The sequence below is a fragment of the Triticum aestivum genome, chromosome 7A, assembly GCF_018294505.1.
Source record: "Triticum aestivum cultivar Chinese Spring chromosome 7A, IWGSC CS RefSeq v2.1, whole genome shotgun sequence".
Taxonomy (NCBI): domain Eukaryota; kingdom Viridiplantae; phylum Streptophyta; class Magnoliopsida; order Poales; family Poaceae; genus Triticum; species Triticum aestivum.
The window spans coordinates 98564490-98577435 of record NC_057812.1 but is presented as its reverse complement, the minus strand read 5'-3'; the positions used below and the strand labels follow the sequence as shown (position 1 = coordinate 98577435).

The 12946-nt window shown below is 49.2% G+C and overlaps 1 long non-coding RNA gene and 1 other non-coding gene across 2 annotated transcripts; both read right to left on the bottom strand.

The window, feature by feature from the left end:
• Positions 1-2458: 2458 nt before the first annotated feature.
• Positions 2459-4352, bottom strand: LOC123151512 (uncharacterized). Its single transcript, XR_006475682.1, has 2 exons — positions 3348-4352; positions 2459-2757 (listed from the first exon to the last, which is right to left on the bottom strand). It is a non-coding gene; the product is annotated as an uncharacterized lncRNA (long non-coding RNA).
• Positions 4353-9606: 5254 nt separating this feature from the next.
• LOC123155047 (U1 spliceosomal RNA) lies at positions 9607-9766 on the bottom strand. The gene has a single exon (XR_006477179.1). It is a non-coding gene; the product is annotated as a U1 spliceosomal RNA (small nuclear RNA).
• Positions 9767-12946: the final 3180 nt, after the last annotated feature.

Below are 12946 nucleotides of genomic sequence, written 5' to 3'. Positions count from 1 at the left end.
ATTTTGTCTTCCCGTTTGAAGCTATTCTGAACGAATTTTGTCAGATTTGTCGCGCACGATCGATCGTTTGAAATTTCCTTTGACCAGTAGCCTAATCTCGCTGTTCCGCACAACATTCGTGTTGTAAATTTTTGGTTTCAAAGATCGTAGCTTCATCTGTCTTTGAACAGCAGCCTACTGCACTGCCGCCGCCATGTCGAGCTCATGTGTCCTCTGCTCAGAGCCCTCCTTATCGTACCTCTTGACGCCGACGCCCTTCCCCTTGATCTCTTTGCTCACGTCCTACTACACTAGAGTTGTTTCCAGCGTCGATCATCTCGGCCTTCTCTCTCGTCCACTGCACTGACCATATCATGGCGCGAGCACTGCATTCTCCTCCTCTGTCGACTATCTTTGTACGAGCACCACAACTAGTTCGCCGATGGTGTCGCTCGCCGTGCCGCCGACGGGTCGCTCACCCACGACTCCATGCTTGTCATGTCGGACACAGCGCCACGGCCACTATCCATCGCAGTCGCCACTGTCCGGCGCACACTGCATTTCTGCTCCCCCTCCCTCTGCTAGCTCTTAACCCTGTGTGCCAAGTGCAAATGCTAGCTCTTAATCATACCTCATGCGTGCAATCAAACACCGTGTTCATGTGCCGCTTGGGCCAATGCAGGCAATCAAACAAAGCGCACTTGCGTATTACCAAATGCAGGGACCCTAGATGCAGGCAACCAAACAACTTGCAGATGACACATTTGGGGCTGTTTTTGCTCAACCAGATTGGATTGAGATGTGTATGTTCACTACTGTAACCAAACACGTCCTTGATGTTTTGGAAAGAAATTTCGCAGGTGCACAACATCTGCACTACTTTTTTTTCAAAGATCCAGCAAAATGCTGGCTTGATTCGATTTAGCAGGAAGCAGCGGAAGAACAACATGATGAAGATCCGAAGATCAAAAGAAAAAGAAACGACAACTCCATTAGCTGCCGAGCTACCCATCATAGACAACACGACTACAAAGTAAAAAAGGGCCTGTCCTAGGCTAAGCATCACTGCCGTGTCTCTTGACCAACGCCGGTATCCTCCGAAGACAGCAGCAGCTTCAACTGAGACTTTCTTTGTCAACGCACCATCCACCCTTGAAGTAGAGTGCAGGCAGATGGCGGAACTCGATCGGTCCTAGAAAAAGCTTCGTCTTGGACTTATCAGCGATGGCGTACATTGCGCCTGGAGCTTCACCAAAAATAGCAGCGAGCACCGGAAGAGTGCCACATAGAACCTCCAAGCAGTGTCTCAAAAAACGTGATGCTTCCAACAGAGGAACGACGACGGAGACGTCGCCATCACACCGATCCAACTCCGGGCCTAGGCTTTCGCCCGGAGACACTACCAACCAAGCCTAAGGAAGATGCCGACACACCTCGGTGGCGCCTCCAAGGAGGAAAATGACACCCTCAGGCGCCATCCGCACCGACTCTTGTTGTGCAGGACTTGCGTCCATATCGTCGCACACCTTCTCTCAAGCCCTTCGGAGCTCGTCCATGTCGTCTCACACCGCCACCACCACAGCCACAGCACCTTGTTGTTGAAGCCGTGAAGGCATGGTCCACCTCCCCACGGCGAGCATGCAGAGGCCAAATCGGGCCCTGCATCCCGCATCTACCACGGCTGGAGCCTCCCTGCTCCAGCAAGCGCAGCCCTCCCAGATCCAGCGTGGCCCATCAGTGCCCTCGACGCCCTCCACGCGCCGCCCGGTGCAGTGCAGACGCCGCCCTCCATGGCGCCCACCTCCGCGCCAGGCGGGCGGAACTTGGGCCCCCGTGGCGGCAGCGCCAGATCCGCGCCACTGCCACCGTCGGACCGCTGCCCAGCCCTTCGCCGGCCAGATCCGCACCGGCCCTCCTCCCCGCGCCCTCCTCCTCCTTTATCGCGACACCTCTCGGCACCCTCCTCCTCCTTTACCGTGACACCTCTCGGCACCTTCCTCCTGCACCTCGCCATCTCCCGGGCGCCGCACAAGATCCGCTCGCATGGTCGCGCCGCGCGTCGCCGCATGCCGCGGAACAGCCGCCCATCGCCCGATAATGCCTCCCCCAGCAGCCAACCATAGATCGCCTCCGACCTGAGGAGATCTGCCGTCGGGCCGCACCCCGCCGTGAAGCCGTCCGTCCCGCGCCGTCCTTGCGCCTCGCGGGGAGGGAAAGGGCCCCGCCGCCGCCGACGTACGCGCAGGCTTTGCCCGACGCCGTCCCCTGGCGGCGGCGAGGGAGGGGGGCTGCGGCGGTGGGCTGGGTTTTTCGCCCGGCCGCTCGCGGGAGCAGACGAGCGAGCGGGGAGCGGGGCTTTTTTATTTATTTAACATCTGCACTACTTTTGAATTAGGTTTTTACTAGCTAGGTACTATCTAATCGAGACAGACATGTTGATACCAAACGGGTAGGCGCGACGCATCTCTCTTCACAGACATAAACAAACAGCCATCGATGCAATGACTGGATATATGCTGCCTAGAAAACAGGCTAAAAATCTGCCTAAGGAGCTTTGTTCTTCAACTTGCATGGGCTAGTCTGCTCTGTGCTGTAAGATGAGACACACACGTCACCAAGATATGGAACGCTACTGGAAATTTTTCAGATATAAACTGAGAACTAGAAGCTGACGCGCGCTTTGCTGCGCCGGGGGATTAAGACGTCATTCAGTTTTGTAGCTTCTTTTGTGCTTGCTCTCCTTCTGTATGAAGATGGTGCTAAATTGATGAGCCTGGCCTGTCCAAGATAGTACATGAGTGTCGTGTCATGTTTCATTCAGGACTATTCTTATTAATTGTCAAACAATGCACCTTAATATGGTTAATTTCCCAAAAAAAATCTACAAATTCCAAAATATCAAAATCAAGTAAATTAGACAAAAGCAATTTTAATACGCAGTCGCTCACAGGAGTCTATTTCAAGGGAGCTGAGAAACTTAAAAGATGTGCAGAAGCATCACACAGAGCCAAAGAGTTATTTGACTCGCAAAATCATAACTGTATGGCCGACGACTGCTTCCCAGGCAATAAAGGGAAAATAAAATAAAAGGCATGATTTCATATATCTATAGATTCTACATTTCATTTTATTTCCCATACATAACATCCGGACTGTGCACATAAGTCATACAGTATATATGTAGCTAGCAAACAATCAGTTAGGCTCACTTGCAGGCACAAGGTGTTAACTTACATGTAATCCCTAATAAGAATAGCTAGCTAGTAGTAGCCTGCATGTTGCATAAGATAAATGGAATCACACTTGATGAGCCTACACTAATTACCAATCGTAATAGCTAGATAGTAAGTAGATTGCATGCTACTAACCTCACGTTTGATTAGCCTGAACTACGTCAATTCCTTCTACATTCAGTGGGATCTCTGTCCAGCGGCTCTCCCCTCGGCTGAACAAAAAAAATTAGCTGAAGAACTACCTCTAAGAGGCGGATTTGGAACCAGCATTAACTGATGGTCGCATGGTCCATCTTTGTCCTGCTTAACACTGAATCATATCCTAATTTTAATACTCATAAATTGGATGAATGTGGGTACTGTTTTGACTTTTGGCAATACCAAGTTTTAGCAGTAATCTGTGTGCATTGCTTTAATTTAATACGATAGGACTTCTTGTGCATTTTAATACATATAAACTGAAGTTGCTTCAAATAAGTTATCGAGCAGAATATATAATAGGAAGCAAACGTCTTGATATGTACACCAAAGGCCCCAATTTCATTCAAACTGTATCATTTTTTCTCAATGAACTGGAATACAATCAACATGCTCAAGTGCAACCAAGCAAGAAAAGAAGAGTACAAAGAAGCCCCAACTTTACTCTGCGGTCTGTAAGACATCCCATTATATATGGAGCTAACAGAAATCATCATAAGTAGACCATTAATAGCATCATAAAAGGCTTTGTGTTATGTAGTCAAGTGCTTTGGTACTGTTGATGTATCCTATCATATATAGAACGATGGAGAAGAAAATGTGGGTTATTAGTGAGAGGAAAAGCTATAGATTCAGTTTTATCATTTAATCATTTATCAGATCAAGATCAACAACGAACCTAAAATAACATTAGCAAGCATAATGCACAAAATAGGTAGTAGCATTTTATGAGGAGAAGTAGACTTGCACTCTAAAATGAAGCTAATAGGCACAAAATGATTCCATATCCAAACTAATAAAATTTGCATCGTGTAAGCACAATCTGATCATCTCAAACACTTGAAATTTCATCGAGCATATCCTTAGAACATAATCCTAAATTGGAAGTTGCTATGGCACTGTAAACTCAAGCATTATTCACTGTAATCTACTGTGTTAAGACGAAATACCTTTGCTATTGGAGTTTGTGTTATCCAAAGATTCTTCGCCCGTGAGCGGTCCAGCAACAGAACACATCAAGATCTCTTGCCATAGTTCTATCCATATAAAAAAAATCTGGGGTGAGAACCAAAAGTGGAATCTAGAACTACAACAACAACAACAACAACAAAGCCTTTAGTTCCAAACAAGTGGAATCTAGAACTAAGGAATCTAAACTTCAGTGTAGAATTAACTCCATTCTGGTGCAAATAGAATCTCAATGACCAAATATATTTATCATAAATAGAGGAGAAACCTAGCAGAGTCTTAAATGAAATTTACGACCTACGAACTAATTTGTAGGCTGCTTAATGTAGATGTACATTTGAATTCCTTCTACTTTCTCCACTCCAACTTTTTCTTTTCGCTAAGGAAGGGAAATAAATTAATTTTATTGAGTACATGTTGAAATGGATTGTGCATCTAACTTTAACTCTGAAATTATGTATAAAAGAAGGAGAACCGAGAAAAAAAGCAAGTGCAACTAATTGCAGTTCAGTTTTGACTATAATTGACAGCTAAATTCCATAAATTACTGATGGATTTCAAGGCAAATCCTAAATAACCGAAGGGATGTTTACTAAATCATCAGCTTCAGATCATAGAAAACATGTGCACAAGTTTGTGCAATAAAGGTATGTAAGACTAATGGATCCGAACCATATATTTGTGCTCCATATGAAGTTCGACAACTTGATAATTTGTGGTAAAAAAATGTTACCAAGAAGATATGAAGGAAGTACAAAAATTGCTAGCATATGTCACACCAGAGCGTGTCGGTCTTGTGGGCATGAACTTTGGTTCTAGTAAGATATCACTCTATTATTCTATTAACTGATTCAGATCAAAACAAGATCTTCGGGGCAAATTATAGATGAGCTGAAAACTCATGAGTCTACACAATGGTGAGCAAAAATGATACATTCAGGAATAGATTCAGTGTTGTGCTTAGATGGTCTGTCGTCCCTGACCAGTATGACAACTTAACTTGGACACTGGGAGAAGGTCTCGCGCTCGCGCTCGCGCAGGTGCAGGCGCCGCCGCCGCCGCCTGATCTCCTCCCTCTGGCCACCTCAGGCCCAGCCAAGCACAGATCCGGGACCCTCCCGGCGTCCTCTCTCCATCCATCCCAAAGCCCGGCGCCGTCTTCGCCGGCCCTCTCCCCGCGGAGGAGTTCGAGTCCGGCCCTCCCCCTCTTCCTGTCCCGCTCCCGTGCGGCCGCGCCGGGCTGCACCGGGGCGCCCCTGTGGGCTCGAGCAGGTCCCCCTGCGCCTCCCTCTCCTCTCGCCGCCGCCGAAGGCGTCCCCGGGCAAAGCCCTGGCGGCGCGGCGGCGGCGGGACCCCTCGGTCGCCGTTCTCGACAGCGGGGGCGGCGCTGCTCCAGGTGGTGATGCTGCTCGGCTCGGCCGGACTTGGTGCTCAGTCAGGTGCTGCTCGACGGGCTCGCTCCGGCGTGGGCTGGCGCGGCTCCGGCGGTGGGTGGGCGCGGACCTGGTGTGGCGATGTGCGGTGCCACGGTCCCCGCGGGATGGTGGTGCTCGGCCCGGCGGCGTCTTGGTGGTGCTCCGGCAGCTCCTGGTGCTGTGGATCCGGCGGATGGCGGGGGGCGGCAGCTCCAGGCGTGCGTGGCTGGCTCTGGCCGGCCCTGGGTTCTCCGGATCTGGCTGCTTCGTTGCGGCGAGAGGCTGTTTGGTGGTCCGGCCGGGCTTGGGCTCGGCACACGGTGTGGCAGCGCTGGGCGAAAGCTCTGCCTCGGGCTTCTAGCCGGGGCCGGCGACGGCGACGCACTCGGGTGCCGCGCTCTTCTTGAAGACGTTGTCGAGGTGTTCTGTCTGCCCTGCTCGTGTCTTCGGTCGGTGAGACCAGTGGTGTGGTGGTGGCTTCTGCTTGGTCATGGCGCGATGGCTTCATGGGAGGTGTGCGGGTCAGCGGAGGTGCAGTGCGTGAGGATGTGGTGTTGGGCGGTGCTCCGGGCGAAGGCTTGCCAGGTTTCTAACGGCCGACGGCGTCGGCGTTCGCGGATGTCGTGTCACCTCCTTGGAGGCGCCGCCGTGGAGTCCACCCCCTGCACATCCTCGGTTCCAGCTCTTCGGGTGAAAGCCTAAGGCCCAGTCGGGTCGGGCGACGGCGTCGGTATCGTCGCTTCCTCCTTTGGGGCGTCGCCTTGAAGAGCATTGGATCCCGTTTGCACTTTCCTTGGGCTGGACGCTCGCGGCATTGCGGTCGGCGGCTGTCTGTCCGGCAATGTGGATGTTGCGCGACTTCTAGTGTGGCAACGATGGCGGCTTCGAGCGAAGTTGGGCGGCTGCTGAGCTTTGGTAGTCAGTATCATCCGGCGTGTTCGAGGGGTTGTCGGGCCTCATTTGTCTTTCTGAAGTCGGAGCTGTAGAGGAGGTGCTTCCACGGCGACGATGACACGAGACGGGTGGTCGGCTCCGGTGCCGGCTCGACGCAGGCCCATCGCTTTCCCCCTACAATGCTCGTAGACACAGTCGGAGCTGCCTGGTCGTCGGTGTGTGCGGTGGACTGTTTGGCATCGACCGACGCAGGCCTCGACGCTTGTTCGTGGTTTTCTCTTCGACGGTGTGTGTGCGTTCTTGTGTGGGTTGCCAGGTTGCCCTGTGTGCCTTGTTTTTGCGGGCATGTTGACGGTATTCGCCCGGTTTTCTGTTAATTAACTGGGCACTTCTCTTCGACCTTTTTTAATGAATCGGGTCCTAAGGGACCGCATTTCAAAAAAAAACCTTGGACACTGGAAAAAAACATGTCTCCGAATCTTTTTTGTTTGATGTGTATACATACCTTGGAGGCGTTCCTCTAGGCTCCCATTCTCCATCTAATCCACCAGAATTCTGTAAGGGTGAATCGGATAATAATTAATCAATAACATTAATGAAGGCGAATAAAAAAACAGAACTGGGACAAAAGGGGCCACCTCAGATAAGATTCAATCAGCCTATTCTAAGGACTATCTATAGTGTAGGCAACAATTTTTTGGGCACGCTGCACGCATATCTTTCGTAGTTCATACTGATCCATGTCTTGCGATGGCATTGGAAGAGGATACATGTAAATTCTGCAAGACGTGCCAATCCAAACAGTATGACCGTAATATGATCTAGCCTTGTAGGAATCAGAACAGTTGTAACAGTAGGAATTTTCATTTAACAGTTTCACAACGGCATAGTGAACTGGAATTATTATAACTTAAAACATACAAGCATGACAACACCAAGTCATCACAAATTCCCAATTCCAAAATTATATCAGAGAATAATGCCATCCAATCATAGCACCAAAAGCCATGATAGCTAGGCGGAAGGGAACAAAATTACTCAGTGAACCTGGAAGAGAACAAACCAATGCCATGATTTTGCACAAAATCTAGTTAGGAGCCGGCAAAGCTCAGGTCATGACCACGCACATCTGAACTCTGATTCAGCACCAGAACAACACAGTTCTTGTGTGTTCAACTGTTCACCGATGGCAATGCCATCTCCCCTCACCTTGAGTGTGGCATAGTGTGCCTCGCAGCCATGGCCGACGAAGACGCCAGTTGTGGCCCACAACATCGTCTTCACTCTTCACCCTGCGTATCATCACTCTCTGTATCGCAGCACCATGGCGTCGCCGCATCTTTGTTCAGCATCATCAATGTGACCACCTCGCATCTCCTCCTCCACCACGCACGCCCAACCCACGTCTCCGTAGCAACACCACTCCCGTCATTCTTGCTCGGCCACCACGTCGTCAACCACGAGTGCCCATGGCTGCGTCAAAAGCCTCATCCCCAGCCGCCGAGGACGCAAGTTGCAGGCCGCCGATGAGAAGGAACGCCAGTATGTGCTTCTTGAGGCAGGAGCAACCATAGTTTTAAATAGCATGCTAAACCTCTTAGCGGCGGATTTTTTCTAAATGCTATAGCGTGCTATAGTGAAGCTATAGCGAGCTATTTAAAATGTTTGTTCATTTGTTTGGACCAAAGTCTCTTAGCACCAGATCTTCTGTAAATGCTATAGCGTGCTATAATGAAGCTATAGCGGGCTATTTAAAACAGTGGGAGCAACTCGAGAAGCAAACCCTCGAAGTATTCTCCAACGCGGCGGCAGAGCACGGACTGAACGACGCCAAGCCACCCCGAATCGGTGCCTCCTCGCAACGACCAACGAAGCCCTCAACACCTCCCACAACCCGATTGTCGATTCCCTAAACCAAGCATTGACGGTCTGACCGCCTCCCCCAAGTCATGCCTCATCGACTCCTCCTCCTCCTCTTTCTCTCTCCCGAAATGCAGAACAAAGGGATAGAGGATACGGGCGGTCGGCCACAAAGAGTTTGACCGAATGAGGAACGTCGGTTGCGCGGAAACACACGCCGCCGCGGAAGTGATCCTTAGTGGCAGGGCCGTGGAGGAGATGGGGACAGAGCTGGCTGCCCTGCCATTTGGCCATCGTTAGTGTTGAGTACGGGAGGGGGATGGGCCAGCGGGAGTCGGAGCAAAGAGTGGATGGCAGACAGGGAACCTCGAGGTGGCCGGTGACCTATGGAGGAAGAGGCAGGCGGCAAGCATCCTCGGATTGCGTCACGAATCTCGGCGGGGGATACAATAGGCAAGGAGTAGCCGTAGATGATATCCGCCATGCCGGTGAATGCTAGGTTGGCGGCGGCCGCAACCCTAGCTTGATGACGCCCGAAAGTAGGAGAGAAGAGAGATGGGATGACGACGGGAGTGTGGGAAAGGGGCTTGGGTTGGGTTTCTTGCGAGGGCAGCGAGCAGTGACGGCCCAACATAACGAATTGCCGACTCCAGGTGGTCCCATCAGCCTCGATTAACCACAGCGCTGTAAATCCTGGGAGCTTAGGTTGGTCGTAATGTAAGTATCATAGCTAGTATCATGCATATCAAGTAGGCAATTTTGATGATGTGGCATAGAATTAAATGAAGAAAGAGATGATTGAGTATCATACAATGATATCGTATCATAATAAATGCAATGCTACTATGTGTCATGCATGCAATAAATAAAGTCATCTATGATACTAGTAGATGATACTATGCATTAGGAAGGTAGTATCACACACTAGTACCATATGCATGATACTAACTTATGATACTACCCATTACAAGCAGCCTTAAAAACTGTAGTGATAAGAAACATTTAATAGGGCGGTGCCAAAACAGTTTAGCTCTGAAGAATATTTTATTTCAAACTTGGCAGGGGCCGCAAACGCGTACCCACTCTATCACAAATTACGACATCCACTCTCCTTTAAAGGGGAGATGGTAGATCAACACGCTCACAAAGTGCAATGTGAGCAATTGGTCTAGGCCATGAGTCTTATTGATCATCCGTAAACCCCGTCCAGGTAAGTAATTTTCAACGTTGTCATACCCTCCACATACATACACATCTTCCCCGAGCCGTTCTTCTCAATGTTTCCATGTGGGATTAAACTGGACGCAGTTACCAGGTCTAAACAGATCACACGTTGGCTAACCAAATACGTATTTGCAGACTCATCGGCGTTAGGAAGACCGAGGGATTCAAGGGGCCATATAGCGGCCCATTAACGCAATTACACAAAGCCAGCCCCTGCGTTCCATGTCGTCGTCGTCGTCGTCGTCCTCGGCGACGAGCAGGATTTTCGGTTGCTCCGAATTGAACGGCTCATGTAGCAGGCTTGGACGCACTGAGCCGGCCGGAGATGCCGCGGGCTCGTGCCCAAATCCTTGTGAACTCGTGCTATCGCGCGTTGTATATACTAGTAGGTGCGTGTGTGTGAGACCTTGCCTGTGATGGCGTCGTGTGGTTGTGTGCTGTGTTGTTTCCTTGATACGTTATGGTTGGTGGTTGCTTTATTTATAAAGCGGAGTGAAAGCCTTTTTCGATATGAATCAAAAACTTAAGAGTCATATCAGCGTAGTGTTTTATCCTTGCTTTGGTTAATTTGATTTGAAATTGCCGATGACTGCGTTTTTAACAGATCTTACTTTAACAGATCTAACCATATGAAACAAAAGTTTTCCCATAAAACCTAAAATATTTAACGGGTATGAAGAGTATTATTAAGTGTCATGAACCAATGCGATCATCTAGTATAATCCACATTAGAGGATAACGTGCGCTTCACCGTACCAGTCTTCACTTGTGGGTTTAACGCTTTTATATTTAGATTATTATGATCATTGTTTTATCTTAATTTTACTTGTGTTGGCTTGAGTTTTGATTATGATATGGCCGTGTTTTTTATATTTATATAATGTGTCGGGTTGCTGTTGAAGACAATATTTGTTTCAAGAGGAAACTAAAATTGTTTAGTGCATGTTTGTTGTGTCTTTACACGCTTCGGCCGTTATGTGAGCCTGTGGTGTTTGTTTGAGCCTCTTGCTCCCATTTCACATTGAAATCATGGAATTGTTGCTATAATGCTTACATGGGCTAGCCCACGAAGCTCTCGCTCACTCGGCTTTGACTCCTTGCTCCTCTCGGTCGCTTAGTTTTTGTTCGCTCGCACCAATGTAACTCACAAAAATCAACTCTCTTTTTCTCTATTTGAAAAGAGTTGGTCATATTAAAAAGATGGTCAAGGATTTTTAAAAATGTTGTGAATTTTAAAAACTAAGAATTTTAGAAAAAATTCACGAATTTGAAATATATTTATCGATTTTAAGAAATGATGGCAAATTAAATAAGTTTTCAAATTTATGAAATGTTTACAAACATTTAAAATGGTCATGAATTTTAAAAATATCAGTGAATTTAATAAATATTAATGAATCTAAGAAAATAATATTTTCTTAATGTTCACAGATTTTAATAAGCGTTCTGAATTAAAAAGTGAGAAAAAGGGAAAAAAATTGAGAAACACACACCCTTACTAGGTCTCTCAGCGACTGTGACGCCCCAAGACCGGAGCTTCAGACGCCTTTCATGTTTTTCCGGGTTTCGTCGTGTGATTTGTTTGGTTCATTGCATTCATCATTGCATCATATGCATTGCATCATGTCATCATGCCATCATGTCATTTAATTTTTCTTAACTCAACTAAACAAATGGCATGGATCTTTGATCCATTTAAATCGAGGGAATTCACATGGTGATTCTCTTTACAACTTATCCTCTCGATATTTAGAGAGCTATAATAAATATTCCAATTATGTGGAATTACCATCACACACTTGCAAATATTTCCCCATGCCTTTGTCCCATTCCCCCCCCCCCTTTCTCTATTAATGTCCATTCTTTTCCTATAAATTCTAGACCGTGCCAGGACCACCTCCTCCAATTTTCAGATCCTTTGAACTTGTTTTGGTTGGATTCAAAAATGGCTCAAGTTTGAATCTAATTCAAACTTGAATTATTTTTCTATCTCTAAAATATTGCTAAACCATGTTATTCTATTTGTGCAAAGTTTCGGCGCTCTAAGAATATTTTATTTCCTGAAATATTCTTTCCCTAACCCTCTCCTTTTTTTTCTTCTCTCTATTTGTTTTTTTTCTGTTAAAGCAAATTAGAGAGGAGTAGGAGAGAGTAGGCCAGTCCAGGCCGGCCTCCCTGGGTCTCCCTAGGCCAAACTCTAGGCCGGCCCTTTAGACCCAGCCGCCCCCACCAGTTCCATAACCCTAGGCCCAACATCTCCCCTCGCTACCCTCTTCCGATCCCACTCCTCGTTTCCTCGCGCCGCCAGGGAACCGCTGCCGGATCCCATCCTCCTCCCACGATCCCATCTCCTTCCCTCCAGCGCCGCGCTCGATCCCCCCATCTCTCCTGCTCGTCCCGATCCCCCTCGTTCTTCTTCCCCTCATCTCCCTTTCCTCCCTTCCACTTCGAGCCAGGGGAGGAACCTCCCGCGCCCAATCTCCTCCAGGACCCCGACGCGACCGAGCCTCACACCCCGGCGCCCTTGCAGCTTCTCCTTCTCCGCCAGGCGCCGCAGGCCGCCGCCCTGCACCCTCGCGCCTCAGCTCCTGCCTTCCTCTGCAGCGCCAGGCTGCAAGCGCGCCTCCTCCTCGCCGAGTCACCGTCACTCGAGCGCTTGAGGAGAGGAGCTCCTCGAGCACCTGCGCCCCGCACCCGGCGTCCTCTGCGCCCAGCAGGAGCCCCAGCACCGGTCGCCCTACACCCGCGAGCACCACTACCTCCGGCGCGTCTCAGCCTCTGTTTCCGGCGACCTCGACCTCCCCTACGACAGCCTCCTGCATTGAGCAGCAGTAGCTCGACCGTTGCGCATGACTCTGTGTTTGACCCCGGGAGCACTTTCGGGTCTTTCCCCAACATCGTGTGTTCTTTTTGGATCACGTCAAGATCAGGGCCCTAGTACCACGATGACCAATGCAAGTTCTGCTACCGTCGCCAAAACCCGAGACGAAGTACCCCGACAGTTCGTCGAGACCGGCAAGTCACAAGATTGTCCTGGATATCGTCACGTACCACGACGACCCTCGAAGAGTTCGGATTCGACAAGTTCGACTATGGAACGGGAACCACTACTTCCACTACCGCCGTCTTCGGAATCGCTAAGAACGTCAAGTTCCTCCACGACGCCCGACGCCT